The sequence below is a fragment of the Podarcis melisellensis genome, assembly GCF_964234715.1.
Source record: "Podarcis melisellensis genome assembly, chromosome: 10".
Taxonomy (NCBI): Eukaryota; Metazoa; Chordata; class Lepidosauria; order Squamata; family Lacertidae; genus Podarcis; species Podarcis melisellensis.
This window is the reverse complement of record NC_138542.1, coordinates 21494738-21516234: the sequence shown is the minus strand read 5'-3', so window position 1 is coordinate 21516234 and position 21497 is coordinate 21494738.

The following is a 21497-nucleotide window of genomic DNA, read 5'->3' as shown; positions in this document are numbered from 1 at the left end:
TTAATTTACCATTAGCGATGTAAATAATCATCCTCTTTCTAAAGCTGGTCATTGTGACCTGAGCTCTTGTGTAACTTGAATAGTGCATTGAAAGCCTTTAAAAATATATTAATAGCAGAGGAAGTAGGGCCTTGAGTGACAGACAACTTTGCCTATGGCATGCCTTACAAATTGTATCCAAAAAAGAAATTTTGTCTGATTTGGGGAAGGCCACCTGTGTGCCCAAAAACAGAGGTCTGCAAAGATATCCGAGTCTAGAAAGCCCCTGATTACATGTTTAAAGAGAAGCAGGGTTATGATTTTAACTTCACACCTGTCTTCTTGGTACCGTTGCGATGACTTTCTCAGATCAAATTGAAGTCTGACAGGGAAGCTGTCTGCAGTGGTGGAGGAAGAGGGTGCGGGCCGCCCCAGGTGTCATCACTGTCAGGAGCTCAGCCTACACTTGAGTAGGACCCTAGCAGAGACACATGCCTGACTGGCATGTTCCCTCCCTCCTGGTCAATTGTTCAGGAGCTTCAAAAGCTTTCTTCAGCCAGAACACCACAGCAACCAATGCCAACAGACACCGGCAAATTTAGGGATCCACAGAGTCTTCGCAGTTGTGCAACAGACCTCAGCAACTCAGCATTTTGGCTAATCTACTTTATTTACATATAAACACACACAGAGCACTGCAACATGGCTCCCTCTCTCTCTAGCATCAGACAGCAAAGAGAAAGAACAAAAGACAATAGTCCCACTTCACGGAACACAGCAACACAAACATCCTCTCTCCGTCACTTCCCACTCTATGGAGTCAAAACATATGCCGTCATGTGAAAGACAACAATCCCATGACTGCAATCACAGAGCAGGAATTCTAACAATCACTGAGTGGGTGTGGGTGTGACAAAATGAGTTTTTAAAAATTGGGCTCACAAAACCTTCTAGGAGTGACATGGTGGCTTTGGTTCTGCGCTGACTGAAATAGCAGCATGGGACTTGCACTGGCCTGCCTACTGCCTCTCCCTCAGCCGCCCTACAGCTGAGGGGGAGGTAGTGGAGAGGCTCCAAGCATCAGGGAGGCTCGCCCCACCCCCATGGGCACAGATTGCCCCACCCTCGGCTGCAGAACATGCCCCCACACCAGGCACACAAGCAGCTAGCTACTCCTCTAGAATATGGGAGCTCTGACAAATTGGGGCTCTTGGTCACATGAAGGCACTTCTATGAATACAGCCAGTGTCGACATGCAGAGGGCCGGGAGGCCAGCTGGCAAGCCCAGCTCGGACGTCTCCATTCATCGACCCTTGCTCCAATGTAAATCAGCGACCCGAACTTCAAAAGCCAGGGCATGCAATTAGCAGAGTGTACTGCGCACACAAGGGATGCGGGTGGTGCTGTGGGTTAAACCACAGAGCCTAGGACTTGCCGATCAGAAGGTTGGTGGTTCGAATCCCCACAATGGGGTGAGCTCCTGTTGCTCAGTCCCTGCTCCTGCCAACCTAGCAGTTCGAAAGCACGTCAAAGTGCAAGTAGATAAATAGGTACCGCTCCAACGGGAAGGTAAACGGCGTTTCCGTGCGCTGCTCTGGTTCACCAGAAGTGGCGTAGTCATGCTGGCCACATGACCCAGAAACTGTACGCCAGCTCCCTCAGCCAATAAAGCGAGATGAGCACCACAACCCCAGAGTCGGTCACGACTGGACCTAATGGTCAGGGGTCCCTTTACCTTACTGCTCACACAGAAGTAGGCGTGAGACATGTGAAGTCATGCTACAGCTACAGATTTATTAAACAAAAATCAGAACAAAGAAACATGTCATCTCTCTCTCATGTCGTCTCGGAGAGAACAGCAAAAACTATACGCAAACGGAAGTTCCCAGCATTCTGTGCTGGAATGTAAACAGACATGTGACATGCAACAATCTCATGCCTGTTCCTTAAGGTGGAATGGAAATGTCAACAGCCAACTCACCTGTCACACTTTCACTCAATACACAGATGGAGCCATGAAAATAGGAGCAATGTCAGAGTGGATTCCTCCTCCCTTTTAATCGTGTGGACTCCCTTCATGTAACACATTTGTGCCATGATATTCCTGGTTTTTCTCCCTCTCTTCTGATTCCTGCACACCCTCTGGAGCAGATTGTGGGGGTTCACGCAGAGAGACAGGGGAGATGCCCCATTACAGGAGCAGACACCTTCTTGCGCTACATTTGCATTTCACCTGAGCCGTCAGAATCATTTCAACTATGTTTCTGGTTGGGAGTCTTATAATAAACTTTGAAAAAGTTTTAGATGGAGATGGATGCAAGGCTCCCCCTCGCAAATTTAAAAAAAAAAGGGGGGGAATGGAGATTAGGACCAGATTTCTGGATTAGGATCAGAACTCAAATATATTCTAAGTTGGCTATACATTTAAAATGTATTGGGGAAGTGAATCACAATTCTTTGCATGTTTACTCTGAAGGAAGTTCTATTAAATGTCTGAATAACATGTCTAGAATTGTGATCTAAGACTTCAGTTGTTTGTGTGTACATTACCCCTAGGAACAAGCCCTATGGAACTCAGTGAGACTTAGGTAAAGGTAAAGGGACCCCTGACCATTAGGTCCAGTTGTGACTGACTCTGGGGTTGCAGCGCTCATCTCGCTTTCTTGACCGAGGGAGCCAGTGTACAGCTTCCAGATCATGTGGCTAGCATGAGTAAGCCGCTTCTGGCAAACCAGAGCAGCACACGGAAACGCCGTTTACCTTCCCGCTGGAGCAGTACCTATTTATCTACTTGCACTTTGACATGCTTTCGAACTGCTAGGTTGGCAGGAGCAGGGACCGAGCAATGGGAGCTCACCCCGTCGCGGGGATTCGAACCGCCAACCTTCTGATCGGCAAGTCCTAGGCTCTATGGTTTAACCCGCAGCGCCACCCGCGTCCCTTGTGAGACTTACTTCCCAGTAAATATTCATGGATTCGACTATAGAAGTAACGTTTGAAAAGTACACAGTACCTATAAAACCACAATAGTCTAGAGAATGTAAATCAGCTCTTTCCATCTGTCTTGGTAGATGCCTTGCTTCTTTAATCATTATGCGGTTTCACGATGCCTTTTTAAAAAAACACCCTAAAACTGCAAAATCACACTTTTCTATTCCACTACCAGAGTTCTGATTTTCTGCCATTATGCACTGGTTCAATTAGATCCTTACTACATGTAATGACTCTCTCTGTCTCTGCAGCAAAGAAGCACCAGGGAAACTAAGCATAGATTCCATATATTTGCTTCTCAATTTACTGATTTGTTGAGCAGGGTACAGTTGAGCACTTAACTTTTTGGAATTAGACTTGGCGAGGAAGGGAATGTGTCTCTTGCAGGAGAAGCAATCAGACATCTTTGAATGTGTCATAAATGGAATGGCTCCATCACTTTTCAGGGAATATATGAAGCTTGTCTTGGGATGGAGCTCATTCTTTCTATGCCTGAGACTGTGATCCAAAATGAGCTGCAGCTTCGGGAGTAAAACAGATTGAGGGACTCAGATTTTGAAATCTGTGTGTACTGTTTCAGAACTTCTTGTTTCTCTGGACTGGATGTGAAGAGTACTCAAATCCCTCCCCCCCCTCCGCCAGGGCCGCATGACTGATAGAAACCAACATCACAGACTTTGCAGTCTACACAGCTCACTCTCTGCCATAAGTCCTGAGTGAAAAACCTTCTGCTTCTATCGGCGAGATTCCCTGCTAGCCGGTTATTAAAGCCAGCAGGAATTCTGCTAATTTCCACCTGGGCAACAGCATCTGTCTAAAAGTAGGGGGAGGCTAAAAATCTCCCAACACTATATTTTGTCATGGTGTGACTTGTGAGCACTGCTGTGATCCCAAACAACATAGATAGCACTCCGTAAAATGTCCATGAACCGGCACTTGTGCACACTTCTTGGAAGACCTTTAATTTTTGAAGAATATCCCAGTTTTGGTTTTCATCAGGCATTGACTCCTGACCTTACAAGCAGGTAATCACATTGGGGGTTACTTATACAGTTCCGCAAAGCAGTCACCCTGCCAATAGGGATGGATTGATCAGTCTTCGGTCTTACTGTCACACAGCAGAAGGCTCCTTTCATCCCATTTTCTGTGATCTTTTAAAAAGGGAGAATGCACAAAAAAGTCTGCATTTAAAATATGCACCTGTCAATGCTCTTGAAGCATTCTGTCATAAAACGTAACCTGTGTGCAACTGTGGGGAGGGAGATAGACCATGTAGCAGGTCATATTTGTAAGAATTATGGTACTAGTGTTATCTGTTATCTGCCCATACCTCCTGAAGAATACAGTGGTACCTCGGGTTACATACACTTCAGGTTACAGACACTTCAGGTTACAGACTCCGCTAATCCAGAAACAGTACCTCGGGTTAAGAACTTTGCTTCAGCATGAGAACAGAAATCGTGGCACAGCAGTGTGGCAGCAGCGGGAGGCCCCATTAGCTAAAGTGGTGCTTCAGGTTAAGAACAGTTTCAGGTTAAGGAGGGACCTCCAGAATGAATTAAGTTCTTAACCTGAGGTACCACTGTAAACAGAACAATAATTATACATACTTTATCAACCTTCTGAGAAAAATACAAAACATTGAACAAAGCCACAAATCAGTCTCTTAAGCTTAAGCCAAGAAAGAGTATTCTCTATAAGACTGAATATCAATATACGTATCAAGACTTTGAGATCAGACCACTGAAGAAGGCAGGAAAACTATCTTGGGAGTGTGCTACCTGCAAGCCCCAGTTAAAGGGCCCCATCGGGAGCAAACAGCAGTCTTTTGATTACTTGGACTGTCAGGGCGAAACAGGTGCAAAACGCCAGCACCCTGTCGTCTACAACTTCATTGTCTACAACTTTATTAACACCTATCTACAACTCTACTAGCATCACTCGGTATTGTGAATATCACCGAACTTACCTTTTGTTGGTGTCTTCATGAGCTTATCTAAAAGACTGAGTTAAGCATTTGAAAAATCTACTGAAACCAGACATTATAAGTTCATTTTAGGCTGGGTAGTTTGCAAGTCTTTGTGGCTTTGTTCAATGTTTTGAATTTTTCTCAGAAGGTTGATAAAGTATGTACTGTATAATCATTGTTCTGTGTATATTAATTGCCAACATGTTGCATGAGTTGCACTACTAGTATCTCAACCAAAGCATCCATCACAGATAGCCATCCAACGTCTGCTTAAAAACCTACAAAAAAGGAGAGTCCACCACCTTCTGAGAAGTCAGCCCCCATGCTGAATAGTTCCTACTGTCAGTTCTCAACTCAGAAACCTGTAAAGCTATAATCATCCTGCTCCATTGAGCACCAAAGCTTGCTCTCTGTTTCTTTGTCCTGTATACTCTTTTGAGGGTGTGTTCCTGTCTTCCTACGCAGTGTCCCAAAGGTCAGAAGGAGACCTGGAGGGCTGGATTCTGCCCCTGGCCTGAAGCTCCTCATCCCTTTACTAAGAAGATATCTTAGTGCCAGAAAAACAAAGAAGCTGTGCATCGCTGGAACAGCTGTCATGTACAATATAGAGGAGTTATTTTTAGGTGAGGCAATCTAAGCTATGATCCCAAGATTATTTTATTATTATCTTCAAGTTTAGTTTTTTTTTATGAAATCCACAGTATCTTTCCTGTCTAAACCATTTTAAGGGAGCTATCTTTTAAGGAGACTGGTTTATGCGGGTGCTACAAATACATCGAGGAAATGTGATGGCCGAGAAGGGAAAAGGGGGGGACAGGAACGTAATGTGAGAAGAACATTTTTCACAGCAACCAGACAGATGCCGATGGGAAGTCCGTATGCAGGGAATGAGGGCAATAGCTCTGTCCTGCTGCTGTTCCCGGCAACTGAAATGCTGTCTCCTAACCAGCCTCTGCTTGCTGCCATTGGATGGCATTCAACAAACTGTGCTCAGAGTAGACACATTAGAGTTAATGGACCTAACATGGTCATGTTCATTGATTTCATTGGGTCCACACAGATGAAAAATAGATGAATACCACCCAGTGACATCTTTTTCCTCCACGAATTCTCTCCAACTCCCACTTAGAGTCATCTAAGCTAATGGCACTCAGCACAACTGGTGGCAACAAAATTCACAGGTTAAGTATGGAAGTCCGTCCATAATCTCATGCAAGCCAGCATCCTTATATGACCCTAGGTTCCAGCGTTACAGGGGAGAAATAAAGCCTCCCGTTTGCACTACCCCATGAATTATTTTTTTTAATAAACCTTGATCAAAAAGTGTTCATCCTTCTTTGGGACATTGTCACAGAATTGTAGAAGGGGCCACAAGGGTCATCTAGTCCAATGCCCTGCAATGACCCTGAGATTAGGAGTCTGTCCTGAGCTATCCCGGGCCATTATAAAGGTAAAGGGACCCCTGACCATTAGGTCCAGTCGTTACCGACTCTGGGGTTGCGGTGCTCATCTCACTTTATTGGGCGAGGGAGCCGGTGTACCGCTTCCATGTCATGTGGCCAGCATGACTAAGCCGCTTCTGGTGAACCAGAGCAGCGCATGGAAACGCTGTTTACCTTCCCGCTGGAGCAGTACCTATTTATCTACTTGCATTCGGACGTGCTTTCGAACTGCTAGGTTGGCAGGAGCAGGGACCGAGCAACGGGAGGTCACCCTGTCGTGGGGATTTGAACCACCAACCTTCTGATCAGCAAGCCCTAGTTTCTGTGGTTTAGACCACGGCACCACCCGTGTCCCTGGCCATTATACACAAATGTTAAATTTCAAGCAAATTTTGTACCATGGGTACTGGTGCAAGTGGCAATGCCAGTAGGCTTGCCATGCAGATACAGTCATACCTCATGTTATGTTTGCTTCATATTACGTTCTTCCAGGTTACGTCCTGCGGTGACCCAGAAGTCCTGGAAAGGGTTACTTCCAGGTTTCACTGCTCACACATGCGCAGAAGCACCAAATAACATCACATGCATGCGCAGGAGCAACAAATCGCAACCCGTGCACGCTCAGATGCGCCGCTGTGGGTTGCGCTCTTTTCATGTTGCGAACGGACCTCCAGAATGCATCCTGTTCACAACCAGAGGTACCACTGTATCAATAAATGTTTCTGGCCATTTTATGGTTAGGAATTTGAAAAGAGAGCCTCAACGTTCCTCAGTTTAATGGCTGTGGGATTATTTCAAAGTGGGAAATCTACCTGCATGGATGGAATCTCAGGCCTCTACTCTCTGTTTATGTGGAAGAAACCAGAAGTCTTGTGGTTGAGAAACAGGGACAGTGGGAGAGAATAATTCTAGTTTCTAGCTAAAGCTGAAGTACAGTGCTGGGACCCTGCTGCTCTATATGGAACCTGCTGCCTGTTGCAAGAGTGCCTGTTTTCATGTGTATTTGCAATAAAGCAAATATTATTAAGATGTCATAAGTCTCCAGTCCTCTCTCTCCCTCTCAGTCAAAGCTAGCTAAACCTGATAGCGCTTCTCCGAGTACTTATTTCTGGGGAAAGTGGGTAACACATAAATATGCCTTTTTGGATAACGTCTCTGATATACCATTGCAATTCTTTATTTTTATCAGTCCACCAGATGCTGTCCAGAATATAGAGAGGCATGGCTCTTGCCTGGCATGCTTTCAGATCCACTGCTGACAGATAAAGAGAGAGATCCTTGGTTGGCAGTATCAACCAGGATAGCAGAGATTAAGGTGACAGCAGAGAAGCTCCCAGTATGTTTCCGAGCACAATTCAAAGTATTGGTGCTGACCTTTAAAGCCCTAAACGGCCTCGGTCCAGTATACCTGAAGGAGCGTCTCCACGCCCATCGTTCTGCCCGTACACTGAGGTCCAGCGCCAAGGGACTTCTGGCGGTTCCCTCATTGCGAGAAGCAAAGCTACAGGGAACCAGGCAGAGGGCCTTCTTGGTAGTGGCACCCGCCCTGTGGAATGCCCTCCTATCAGATGTCAAAGCGATCAACAATTACCTGACATTCAGAAGACATCTTAAGGCAGCCCTGTTCAGGGAAGTTTTTAATGTGTGATTTTAGTGTATTTTTGGTTTCTGTAGAAGCCGCCCAGAGTGGCTGGGGAAACCCAGCCAGATGGGCAGGGTACAAATAATAAATTATTATTATTATTATTATTATTATTATTATTATTATTATTAAGCAAGCAGTGTGCAGTTAAGGTGGTCCATTTAACAAACGGCTTAAGTAGTTCTGGCATGGCGTAAGCCAGAGTTGGATGGTGGTACACAACCTAAATGCCTCCTTATAACAAGTCCCAGCTTCAGGACCAACTAGACAGACCCAAATCTTAACAGGAAGGAGCAGCATAATGATGGCAAAGAAAACAAAGGGAGAATTAAGGGAATAACAAGCAGCTAAGGGAAGAAATTGAATCCAATTAAGCCGAGCTAAATAGAATTTCAAATAGATTTTTCAAACCTGATTTTCACTTATCTCGCCCGATAACCCTTGTTGGGAAATGTAAAGGATCTGGTTCCCCCACAAATATGTCCAGTTATTAAGTCTTTTATTGACAACAGCCAGTATCATTGTAACTAAGCACTGGAAAATTGCTCCAAGGCCATTGTTGTGTGTTCATCTGTAGCTTCTTCCAAAGGCTCCCCATTCCTGAGTTAGATGTTGGAAAGCATCTTAGAACATCTTCACATGTGTCATGGGCTAAGGCAGAAGTCTCCCAGCACTATCTTCTGGAAGCAGCCTATCAGGTAGGAAGGAAACCAGTGAAATTTAATGGCTCCAGTTCCAAACCCAGAGTGTCTATCCAATAGGACATCATGGTTGGTAGAATCCAAGGGAACTGAGAGGTCCATGAGAAGCAGCAGGCTTGTATTTCTCCTATCCCTTTCCTTGAAGGGGTCACCATAATGGTCTGATATAGCTTTTACTTGCATACTTTCTATATCAAAATCAGGTGTGAAATCTGATTGAAATAGGTGTAGTCAATGGTCCTATCCAAGAATACTGAGAACCCCAAAACTGAAAGTCAGCAGTAATCTTATTGCCCAACCCAACAAAAAACAGAAAGAATGCTTAACCTGAACTATACATGTTTCTGTTTATTACAGATGTGTGAAAGCAACATACTTGCCTTGGATTAACTGAAAAATTACTCAATTTATTCCCTCTAAAATCAAGAACAACTGAATTTTGCTAAGCCATTTTGACTTCCCCTCACACCAGCCCTCCTCATTTTCAAAAGTCTGCCATACAAGTCCCGCTTGCTCCAAAATACACACCATTTCCCTTACTTGGCCAGCAGTCTGGGATAGGGCAAGAGCAAGCGAAGAATAATTATCTGGGTCATATTTTGATCTAAGTTGGAGAAGAATATAATGATACCTTGGTTCTCAAATGCCCTGGTACTCAAACAACTTGGAACCCAAACACTGCAAACCCAGAAGTAAGTGTTCCGGTTTGAGAGAAAAAAAATTGGAAGGTGAACATGCTTCGTTTTGAGTGTTACACTTCCATTTTGAGCGCCAAACTTCTGTTTTGAGTGTTACGCTGAGATCTGTCTGTTTTTGCTATTTATTTTGCATTTTTGTTTTTGCGGCTGTTTTTTTGTTTTTGTGACTGTGTGGAACCCAGTTCAGCTACTGATTGATTGGGTGACTGCAGTACATTGTTCATTGCTTTTCATTTTATAGTCTCGTTAGATAGTAAAATTCATGTTAAATTGCTGTTTTAGGGGTAGTTTTTAAAAGTCTGGAACAGACAGTGGCGAAGCTTCATGCTCCAGCACCGGGGGTGGACAGCAGACAGGGGTGTGGCTGGTGTGCGTCCCAGGGGTGTGACACATGTCCTGGGGGTGTGGTGAACGTTCTGGGGGCGTGGTGTCCAGCGCGGGGGGCGGCAGCCACAATAGCATCCCAGCGGGATCATGGTGCCGGGGGCAGTGTGCTCCCCCCACCCCCCTCTTCCTCTGAAATTGGGAACAGATTAATCCATTTTGCATTACTTTCTATGGGAAAGCATGCTTTGGTTTTAGAACAGACTTCCAGAACGGATTAAGTTTGAGAACTAAGGTACCACTGTACAGTGATTTTAAAGATTTGCTCCTCATTTGAAGCAGCCTTTTATGCAAAAACAAGATTCTCCTCTAACCCCGACTTGGGAAAACACTGTCAGCTCCTATATTTGTACTATTGCTTTCTTAGAATGTTAGAAACTATTTAGTACTTTGAGTGTTGGGAAAAACAGTACTTCTGGGAATTACGTTTCAGAATGCATCACAGATGTGAGCTGCCTTGTGCGGGTTCTTTTTCCATATATCTCTGCCGGGTTTGAAAGTGTCTCAGGCTTTCATATAAGTTATAATTTATTAAATATTTGTTCTTGCAAGGGGTTTGATTTATTTCTGCAGAAATGGCAAGCTGCAGATTCATGGAGTAATAGAAATATTGCCTCTGTAAAGTTTTCGTATTTGTTTGGCAAACTTCTCTCTGCAAATGTCAGGTAGGACCAAGAACGGCTGCGTTTCAACTCAGAAGACCGCATATATGTTCAGCAGCAGCAAACTTGCGGGAGTGTTTGATTAAAGGGAATATAGCACCACCTCTGCCTCACCTAGTGGAGGCATGAATCTGTGATTATTTGGAGAAGGCACCCCGTATCTGACATCCACTAGTTGCTGCTTGACTGAGCAACTGCCATTGAGGGGGGGGGGGGGAGAGATGGGAGGAATCCATTTTGGAAATCAGCAAAGCTAGCTTGGTCCTATTTGAGATGCACATTTCTTTTTCTGTCACCAAGGCAACCAAGTCGTAGGCCTTCTCTTTTCTACTGCATAGATAATGCCTGGCCATTTACCATTAATTGCCCTTTTCATAGTTCTTGGTCAGACTTGTCCAGAGAGGTCGAAATCTTAAATTAGATCTCTCCCCTCCCCACTCTGACAACCATTAATTTAAATTAGCATGAACATGGACTGGCATCCCTTAACTAGCTTAAAAAAACAACAACCAAACTCTTGCGGTCTGTGCTGTCCTAGCTGCACACAGGAGTTATAGGAGTTCAGGCATTTGGGGTGTGCAATGACAACTAACTCTTCTTCCCAAGCACTGTCACTTTGCTTGGAGACTGTTTGGCCTGGAGACAGCATTATTTCACCTCACCAGTAGTTTTTTCTGTATTGGCAAACAGGATCTCTGAACCCCAACATCCTTTTGGGCAATATGTCATGGTCCGGTCTACAGGCAATCGAAGTCCTGGCTGACGACGTTGGGACCGGGGGCAAGATGGCAGTGTGGGAGCAGGAACGAGAGTGCAGAAGCCAGGGGTCCGAGGGTCAGGAAGCAGGGAGTCACAAAATCAAGGGTCCAGGGGTTGAGAAGCAAGGAGTCATGAAGTCAAGGGTCCGAGGGTCGAGAAGCAAGGAGTCAAGAAGACGACGTCTGAGGATCAGGAAGCAAGAAGCCAAACGCAGCAAGGCAGGAAACGTGTTGCTGTGGCAAAGAGCCAAAGGGAAATGCTGACCTTATATCCCTTCCAGGCTCTTGCCACCACGTGCTATGAGCTACCAAGTGTCCTCACCTGTGCAACCATGCCTTGCCTCTCCAGAACAAACTTAGGAAGGCCCCAGTCTTACGAAGCCCTACTGGTCACAGGGCCTGGCTCCTGCACACACTCCTGACACAAGGTTGTCTCAGTATAGGTGCACACTTTGGTAATATGGTGCCCTGTGCAAGGTCAAAATTTGAGCCCCCTCTGCCAGCCCTTGCACCGCCTTCCCAAAGCCCAGTAAGTGGGGTGCCAGGCTTTGGGACAGAGGTGTGAGAGTCTTGTAGCATCCTAGAGCCCTCCTGCCTCCTTCCCAAAGCTGGGAAAGCGCTTATTTGGCTTTGGGAAGGAAGCGGGAAGCGTCCCCTAGACATCTGCACCCTGTGTGGGGGAACCAGTTGTGGTGAAGAAGAAGAAGAAGAAGAAGAAGAAGAAGAAGAAGAAGAAGAAGAAGAAGAAGAAGAAGAAGAAGAAGAAGAAGAAGTAGTAGTAGTATTAGTAGTTTGGATTTGATATCCCGCTTTATCACTACCCGAAGGAGTCTCGAAGCGGCTAACATTCTCCTTTCCCTTCCTCCCCCACAACAAACGCTCTGAGGTGAGTGGGGCTGAGAGACTTCAGAGAAGTGTGACTGGCCCAAGGTCACCCAGCAGCTGCATGTGGAGGAGCGGAGACGCGAACCCAGTTCACCAGATTACGAGTGCACCGCTCTTAACCACTACACCACACAGGTGACCTAAATCCACCTCTGCTCAGTAGAATCAGCACTAACAGAATAATATTTATTTATTTATTTATTTATTTATTTATTTATTTATTTATACATACATACATACATACATACATACATACATACATACCCTGCCCATCTGGCTGAGTTTCCCCAGCCATTCTGGGCGGCTCCCAATCGAGGGTTAAAAACAATACAGCATTAAAAATTAAAAACTTCCCTAAACAGGGCTGCCTTCAGATGTCTTTTAAAAATAAGATAGCTGCTTATTTCCTTGACATTTGATGGGAGGGATTTCCACAGGGCGGGCACCACTACTGAGAAGGCCCTCTGTCTGGTTCCCTGTAACCTCACTTCCCGCAATGAGGGAACCACCAGAAGGCCCTCAGTGCTGGATCTCAGTGTCCGGGCTGAACGATGAGGGTGGAGACGTTCCTTCAGGTATACAGGACTGAGGCAGTTTAGGGCTTTAGAGGTCAGCACCAACACTTTGAATTGTACTCAGAAACGTACTGGGAGCCAATGCAGATACATCTCTCAGGACCGGTGTTATGTGGTCTTGGCGGCCACTCCCAATCACCAGTCTAGCTGCCACATTCTGGATTAATTGCCGTTTCCGGGTCACCTTCAAAGGTAGCCCCATGTAGAGTACATTGCAGTAGTCCAAGCGGGAGGTAACCAGAGCATGCACCACTCTGGCGAGACAGTCCGCTGTCTGAAGTGGAGCTAAAATGACATACACACCTGTTAGGACCAACACTTTAAGTATTAAAAGTCTTGCTGCGCCATTCAGACACTAGTTCCTGCCTTCTCCTATCTACCCTGAATGTTGCTCCATACGTCTGCATAGCTAGGCCAGCCTTGAGTGGAATCTGGCTTAGAGCTGAAATCTCTGGGGAATTCAGGCTCAAGGAGTTCCTGGTCAGCATCCTAAGCCTAGTGCCTTCCTAGTCTGCTCCCTCAGCCCTTCTGACTCAGTTGCTTGCTAGGTAGTGCCAGGGTCATCAGACGCGTCTCTTAGGCAGTTGAAGATATTGATTCCTTTCTGCCGCAAAGCGTGTTCTCCTTCATGGAGAGCACGTGTTGCGGTGGGGGCCGCCAGTACACTCCAAAGTTGGGGGCGGGCTAACTGATCGTTGGCCACTGATGCGATTGGGGCTTCCCTTGTTGTTGCGAAGAAATTAATGTTGCCATTTATTGATTGACAGCCAGAAATGCTAAAACTCCTTGCACGAGGCTAGAGCTTCCTCTTTTCGCCTGTGCAGCGGATTGCCCGTCCCTCCCTCCCTAGAATAGGGTTGTTCGCTTTGACCTTGCTATGCCTGTCATGGGGTCGTCTGCTTTGGAGCGGGGGCCTGGTAGGAATTTTGTCCATCTGGCTGATTGGCTGGGGCCATTTGGTTTTTGCCTATTGCGTAGCAAATCGTCACAACTTGTAAGGTTGCGGTTAGGCATTGGTTTATGGTTTGGTTGGTGGAGGGGCATGGATTGGCTGTGCCTGCCCCTCTAATGCTGCTGCTGCAAGGGATTCCGTTAAAGGAATTGGGGGCTAACTATTGCTTGTCCACTCTGTCAAGGGGGCTCGGGCCATAGCAATGAGCTCCTGGTTGCATTTGGGGTGAGGGCAGGTTCCCTGCTCCGCGTAACCCCCAAGTGTATTCCCCCATTCTGACTTTCGCATCGTGCGGAATGTCAGTCTGTCCCCCATGGTGGGGGCAGATAGTCGCAACCAATGCCTAAGCAACCACTCACAAATTTGTATTTTAATAAAGTTGTGGCCAAAATTATGCCAAAAACCTTAAACAAAAATTCTGTGTGATGTGTGAGTTATTGGGGTGGACCTGGGGACCTCGACACGCAATAGATAAGTGCTCAAACTCTCCTCTTCCTGAAGCTTTCTCCTCTATTGAAGACTAACATTTCTTTTCCTTTTTGGATGTTCTACGGACATGGGGACAAATTCTTATTACTCCCTTCTTCCAAGATAATGGGGACTGGCATCAATCCCTTAGCCCTTTTTATTTGATTCTCTGAAACCTCTTCCCCTGTAAAACCAAAATATATAGTTGCCATTAAGAATTATTAAGCATGTAGACAGGCACAGCATGTTTAAATGCCTCTTCAAATCCAGAGGCAATTTCTCAGTTAGGACATTGCTTTGTTATAGGGAATTTAGATCACTTGCTAACCCTCCAAGTGTCCCTATTTTCCAGGAGCAGTCCTGGATTTATAGAAGCCATCCTGGTTTCTGATTTGATCCCAGAATGTCCCTCTTTTCCTTAGGACATCCTTATTTTTATCAGAGAAATGTTGGGGGATATGGAGTTATGCGACCCCTGAGCCAAAGAGATAAGTAACTATACAACCTTTAGAAGACATCTGAAGGCAGCCCTATAGAGGGGCATTTTTAATGTTTAATGCTTTATTATGTTTTCATATATGCTGGGGCAACTCAGTCCGATAGGTGGGGTAAATAAATAAATATAATAATAATGATGATGATCATGATAATAACAGAATGTCCACAGTTCTTTGTTTTCTAGAAAAATAGGTGTCGGTACTCACCATGAAGTTGTTACAGTAAAATGGTGCCGATACTGTGTACCATTGAATATCCCCTGGGGGGAAAAGCACCGGATATCCTTACTTTCATCAGAGAAATGTTGGAGGGTATGCACTTGGTAGTCAAAACTTAAAAGCAAATAAGGTATTGCAAAATGCTGTCTACTTCAGCATAGAATGGAAAGGCATATACTTCCTTGAATTATGTATTTACCCTACAAGCACACCCAACACGTAGAGAGCTTTCTGCAAATCCTTTTTTCTTTTACACTTTGAATCTCATTTATGAACAATAAATCTATGTTTTGTCATACTAAATTGTCTCTGAATTTGACTCTTTGGTGACTCTGCATATGCCTAAATTATGTGCTACACGTTATTAGGATTTAAACCACATAATATAGGATATTATTATTTTATAGGATAAACTGAGGCATCATCAGTAGCACTCCTCCACAGTTAGGGGTCCACTTGTCTCCCTTGTCAACAACAGTCAGATACAGTGTGATATGCACAAATACGGAAAGATACAGCTCTACACACTGTAAAAAAAAAGCGGATAAAATTATTGGCTCTGGCTGAGATGGCAAAGTTAACATGTTTAATTAGAGAAAAATCACCACTGACATTTGTTAAGGAAGGAAATTTCTTATGGACTTTTTGAATGAAAGAGAAAATGAACCAGTAATTCCAGCATTTGAAGACAGAAATAATACTGGTCTATAGAAGATAAAATGGTTGGATTTTAAGGAATTAATATTATATGTAGCCGCAGAATAAAGAGCCGGAAGTCCTTTTACTCTTTTCAATTTTTCTTTGGTCCCCCCCCCCTCAAAAGATACTGTTATGTACTGAGTTGAATAGGATCCAAAATGCAGCAGTCTGATTGGTCCTAGAACAATAGGACCCAGAATGCAGCAGTATTGGGTTTGTATTTTTATATAGCTATGAATGAGCTTCAGTAAATAAGCTTCAACAACAACAATAACAACAGGCTGATGCAGCAGCAGAAAAAAAAACAACAGGCTGATGCAGCAGCAGAAAAAAAGTCAATCTAGTCATCAGACTCTGATGGTATCCACCATTTTAACTCTCTCACCATGTCTCTGGAGCCCTGATACAGTGTCGCCTAAGAGTGAAGCTATGTTGAGACTCCCACAGGCATTACAGGGAAATCAAAATGGCAGAGCCCAACACGGCTGTCAAGACTCCAGCACTGGATAAAGGAACACTGAAAAGAAGCCACTCAGCTTGGTTGCCTATAACTTGCATTTTAGATTGGCCGCAGGCTCAGTGGTGGGCATTCAGACCATTGGCACCTGCCTGGCAGTCTTGTCCCCTGACACCAGACCCACCTGGGTGCAAAAGAAGTATTTGAATTTGTGTTGCTTAAAAAAAAAAAAAACTTCTCTTGATAACAGAAGACTGGTGAGCATTCCATTTCTGTCCCAGCAGAGGAAAGAGGATATTTGAATAGAAACTGATTGAACTATTTTGTAATTGTAATGAGCTTAGTCATTATTACACAATAGTTAAAAATAAGGGCTGAAAATATATTTCAATTTCATTGTAAAATTAAGACTTCGTGATATTATTATTTTATTATTAGTAACAAGAAGCCGAAAGCACCAGCCTGAAGATGACGAGTGAGACCTCGTCGAAACGTCGCCTAGACACCCCAACTTTTACACGGGAAGACACCCGAGGACACCAAAACCTGCATTCCTGTACCCGTGAAAATCTACGAAAGCATATATATATATATATATATATGCGTGCACAATGGCAAAATTAAGTAGGGCATCATATGTAAATGGAATTGAAAGAAAGAAAGAAAGAAAGAAAGAAAGAAAGAAAGAAAGAAAGAAAGAAAGAAAGAAAGAGAAATTAACAGGAGACAAGAATAGGATTCTGCTTTCCACAGACTATCAACTGGGTGGCATAGTATTTGAGTAAAATGCAGTTGTTTCTTCTCCGAAGATACCTAGCAGTAGGAACACATAAACTTCAAAGCAACGACAAGTAGAGGTGACCTTAAGCTTGTTAGCATGGAGAGCCATTTTAAAATGTATAAAGAAACCTTAGCCTGCAGGTTGTTCCTTGCTGTTTTAGCTCTTTTATGTAGCTACAGCGTACTAAAGCAACTATTACCAATATCTTACCTGTACTGTTAGTCATACCTACATTTTGTTAACTTTTGGCATTCTGCAGGAACTCGGAAAAAATGAGGAGTGTTGGTCCAGAGGAAAGATTTATAATAAATTCAGTATTGCGGAAATGGCAAGCATATTTGTTTCTCTTCCCTGTGATTACAAAAGTACTAATTTATGAAGGAGTCAGCTTGGCAGTAAAGAGTCAAGGCAAGGAAGGAAGAGGGGGTTTTTAGAGATAGTATTGAGACTTCAAGATAGTGAAAAAAGAAAATCGCTTTCTTTTGTGAAATGGTTAGTATAGTTAATATATTGCTTCCAAGCAGTGTTCAAATTCAGCCCAGAAAGACTCTTATGAAGAGATCTGTTTTCCCTCTATCAACAATAACAAAATAAAGATTAGATTCAAGGTAGAAAATATAAACTGCGAAGCAAATCCACCAGGGCTAGAAATATTAAATATAGTCTTATCTTTAATGGATTGGCCTTTCCATGGGTATTTCAGAATGGCAGTCTAAGAAATCCTACATGACTCTTTGAACATGAGTTGCAGAACCAAAACATTAAAAAAAACCCAGTTCACAAAATACACTTATATGATTTATGTACTAGATATGTAACCCTGCTTTTTAGGGTCCTTGCCCTAAAACACACTAATAGTTTAATTTAATGTATGCCATTAAAAAAAACCTCCTACAAGGTACTTAATAGCACCGAAGTTATTTAGAATGTAAATTCCCCCACTTCCATATTTGGTTAAACAGGTTTTGTAGGCTTCTGAAGCAATACAAAAAGGAGCAGAGTTCGTTTAACAAGTGATGATAGTATATATAAAAAAGAAAGAAACTCTTCAAGCATACTACCAGCAACAGCATGTTCAACAAGTGTATATATTTTTTATTCTCTAGTGCGGGGAAAAGTGCTGTCTGATGTTTTTGCTTTTCAGGGCACACACATCTTCATCTTAGGTGAAGAGTGAACACATCTGCCCATCTTTGTTTTATTGGATTTAGATACTAGTTTAGGAGCAACACTGCTTTCAATATGCTAAAAGGAGGGCTGCCTGTCTGTGGCCTTGCATTCTACCTTTCTACACACATTCCAAGGTGGTGAAGTCAATTTAAAAAACAGCAATAAAGGAATCATTAAAAAGCAAGCAGACAGCATCAAATCAATAAAGCAGCCCGAGAGGCAGTCAAAACACACAACCTGAGCACAGGGGGGAGTGACTCTCTCAAAAGGCAGAGCAAATGTCATTAAAAGCCAAAGAGAACAGGACTGACTTGGTGGGGGGGGGATTAAGAAGAAGGTGCCCAGCATGCATGATTAAGACAGTCATGGGTGCTGTCACTGGAAAAGGTCCCATCTCAGGTAGCAACCTGCCTGTCTGTCAAAGGCAAGTGCACCTGGGAAAATGTAACATAATTTTATAGTAGACTGCAATGTGTGTCAACCTTGAGATTTAAGCTTGAATCCAGAGTCATGGGTTAAAAAAGGTAGACAGTCAGTGAGTTCCTGTCACTCTCTCCTGTATGTGCTGTATACTGCATGTTTATAGACGATGGTCTGCTGCTGACACAAATACTGCTTGTGTGAAGCACTACAGTATATCTTCCCTGTGTCATTTCTTTTCTCTGTCCCTGTCTGTGGCATCCAGTAACACTCTGCTGCTGAGTGTTCAGCATCACTTGTACTTCTTTCCTCAGAAAATCTTGTACAGCACAGTCCTCTACAGTGGTACCTCGGTTTAAGAACTTAATTCGTTCCTGAGGTCTATTCTTAACCTGAAACTGTTCTTACCCTGAAGAACCACTTTGGCTAATGGGGCCTCCCGCTGCCGCCGGAGCACGATTTCTGTTCTCATCCTGAAGCAAAGTTCTTAACCCGAGGTACTATCTCTGGGTTAGCGGAGTTTGTAACCTGAAGCGTCTGTAACCTGAGGTACAGCTGTATACAAGAAGTAAAGGTAAAGGACCCCTGGACGGTTAAAGGCGACTATGGGGTTGCAGCACTCATCCGCTTTTCAGGCCGAGAGAACCGGTGTTTGTCCACAGACAGCTTTCCGAGTCATGTGGCCAACATGACTAAACCGCTTCTGGTGCAACGGAACACCGTGATGGAAACCAGAGCGCACAGAAACGCTGTTTACCTTCCTGCCACAATGGTATTTATCTACTTGCACTGGCGTGCTTTCAAACTGCTAGGTTGGCAGGAGCTGAGACAGAGCAACGGGAGTTCACCCCGCTACGGGGATTCAAACTGCCAACCTTCCGATCAGCAAGCCCAAGAGGCTTAGTGGTTTAGACCACAGTGCCTCTCTATACGAGAAGTAAGTCCCATTCAGGGTTTACTCCCAGGTAAGTGAGCATATAGGAATCCAGTCTCAATTTCATCCTATAATTTGCCCTAATAGCTCCACATGTAACTTGCCCACTTAGCCTTAGTGGGGCAATGTGGGTGTCCTCTCATCCCACTCTGATAACATCAGACAATGGAGGACACATCAGTGAAGCTCAGGGTGCAGTTTCTTCTATCACCATGTCATTTCCTGGAAACTGGAGCATTCCTAGTATGGCAAGGAGCTGCTACCACAGACTTAAGAGGTTACCATACCGCAGTGGTTCTCATTCCATTTCTGGTATCCTCAAAAGGAATCTTCTGACTTGAACGTTTGGGGGGAAATAGAATTAGATTTGCAGTAATATCTATCTGCCGAAGAAGGAAACGAGATCACAACCTGACAAATGGCATCAGCAGCTTGCAGATATAAGTGAACACCACAGCACACAAGTGCCATTTTCTGCCCTTCTTATATTGTAAACAACGGAAGCAATAGATTTGACTTCACCTTCGGTGAGCTGTCTCACCCCACCCACACCTGACATTATTTCTCTAGACCTTTATACATAACCTGACAGCGCTTTGCTCACAGGCTATAAAATTACCGTCTGCAATGTGCTTTACGGTGAGCGGTTTGCCAGACTCAGTGTTACAAGGTTATGGCCTTGGAAGTTTGGGGACTCGCAAAATTGACAGAACTCTCTTTTAACAGCACCTCAAGTGGCAAAGAGTACTGTGGGCAATGCATGACCCCTGGAAAAAAAATAGATTCAGCAGTTCAACATGAAAGGCAATTAAAATGAATGCAGCAGCCTTGTACACTTCTGCACATCATAATGAAACCACCAGTGTGCTCTGCTCTTTAGAAGTGGAAGCCTAGAATGTCAGGGCCAAAAGCACATTTGCACAGCTGCTCCAGGGAGTTTTGAAGTACTCTTAAGCCAAGCCACGTTGTTTTCATATTTACAATGGAAAAAAACATCATTTAAAAAGTAATATTTTGAGTGAGGGCAGCAAACATTAGATCCAAGACTATTGGTTTACTTTTCATTTTTTAAAAAATATTATTCAAGAATATATTATAATTACTACTACTATTGTCGGCTATTATTATTCACACTCATGTATTGTTTTTCCAGTGTTCCAAGTGTTTATCACCATCCCAATGTAACAATCTGTGCCCTGGGCAAGGATACGGAACAAATCAGGAGCTTTGGGCATTTCGATGTGAACCAACGTAATTCATATTTTCTGAAACAATCCACAACCCACAGGATAGCTATCCTTTGAAATAAAGTGTTCTCCAAATCTTGTGATGCAGTTTTCTGACTGAAAAAGGTGCTCAAAAATTCATACATTAGGGGAAAGTGTGGCTAAGAACAGATATATTATACACTACGTTAGGGGAAATTGCTTGAAAAAATTGTGTATATTGGGCAACTTTGTGTACGAAAATGTGTGCATTGGCGGAGATGTTTACTATGAATGGTAGCCAATGATGTAGTTTCATTTGTGCAAGGACTTCTAGCCTCACAGTGGAACTTTCCCTGTTCCTTTCCCCTCACATTCCAGCCTAAAATGCAAACATTTTCATAAGGACATTAAAAAAAATTATTGTAAACCAATGCAGAAATGTGGCAACCTGAATTTAAATCCTCATTCTTCCCAAACAGAGAAACTGAAATGGGCAACTCCATCCATTCCTAGGGATTATATCTCGCAGTCGACACAGGCATAGTAGACCCAAAAATTAAAGGACATGAGTAACTTGAGTCCATTAGCTCCAGTGCGTTTACTCATAAGTGGAGCTTTGATATAGCCCTAGCACTTGGGGCAGAAAGGCTTGCAACACCACTTGCCAAGAGGAGTCCAGTTTATCCTTTGTTCTAAAGAAACTGTAGAATCTAAATTTTACACAGTACTGTACTGCTCCTTGTTATTGATGTTGTTGCTCTTGTTGACTTCTACTCAGATAATCCAAGCCTGTTGAAGGACATGCAGATCAAAAAAGTTCTTTCACGCTATTAGAGACCAGTTCTTATCTCACTTGCTCTGTGAATCACTGAGGACACAACTAAAGAGAGACCAGTTCTCAGCCCATAAATACTCAAACATCTTCAACAAGAGCTCCCAAGGATTCTTTTTTCCAGAGGAAAATGTAGGACTAGCAGTGCGACTAATTATCCATCTGCCTAATAAT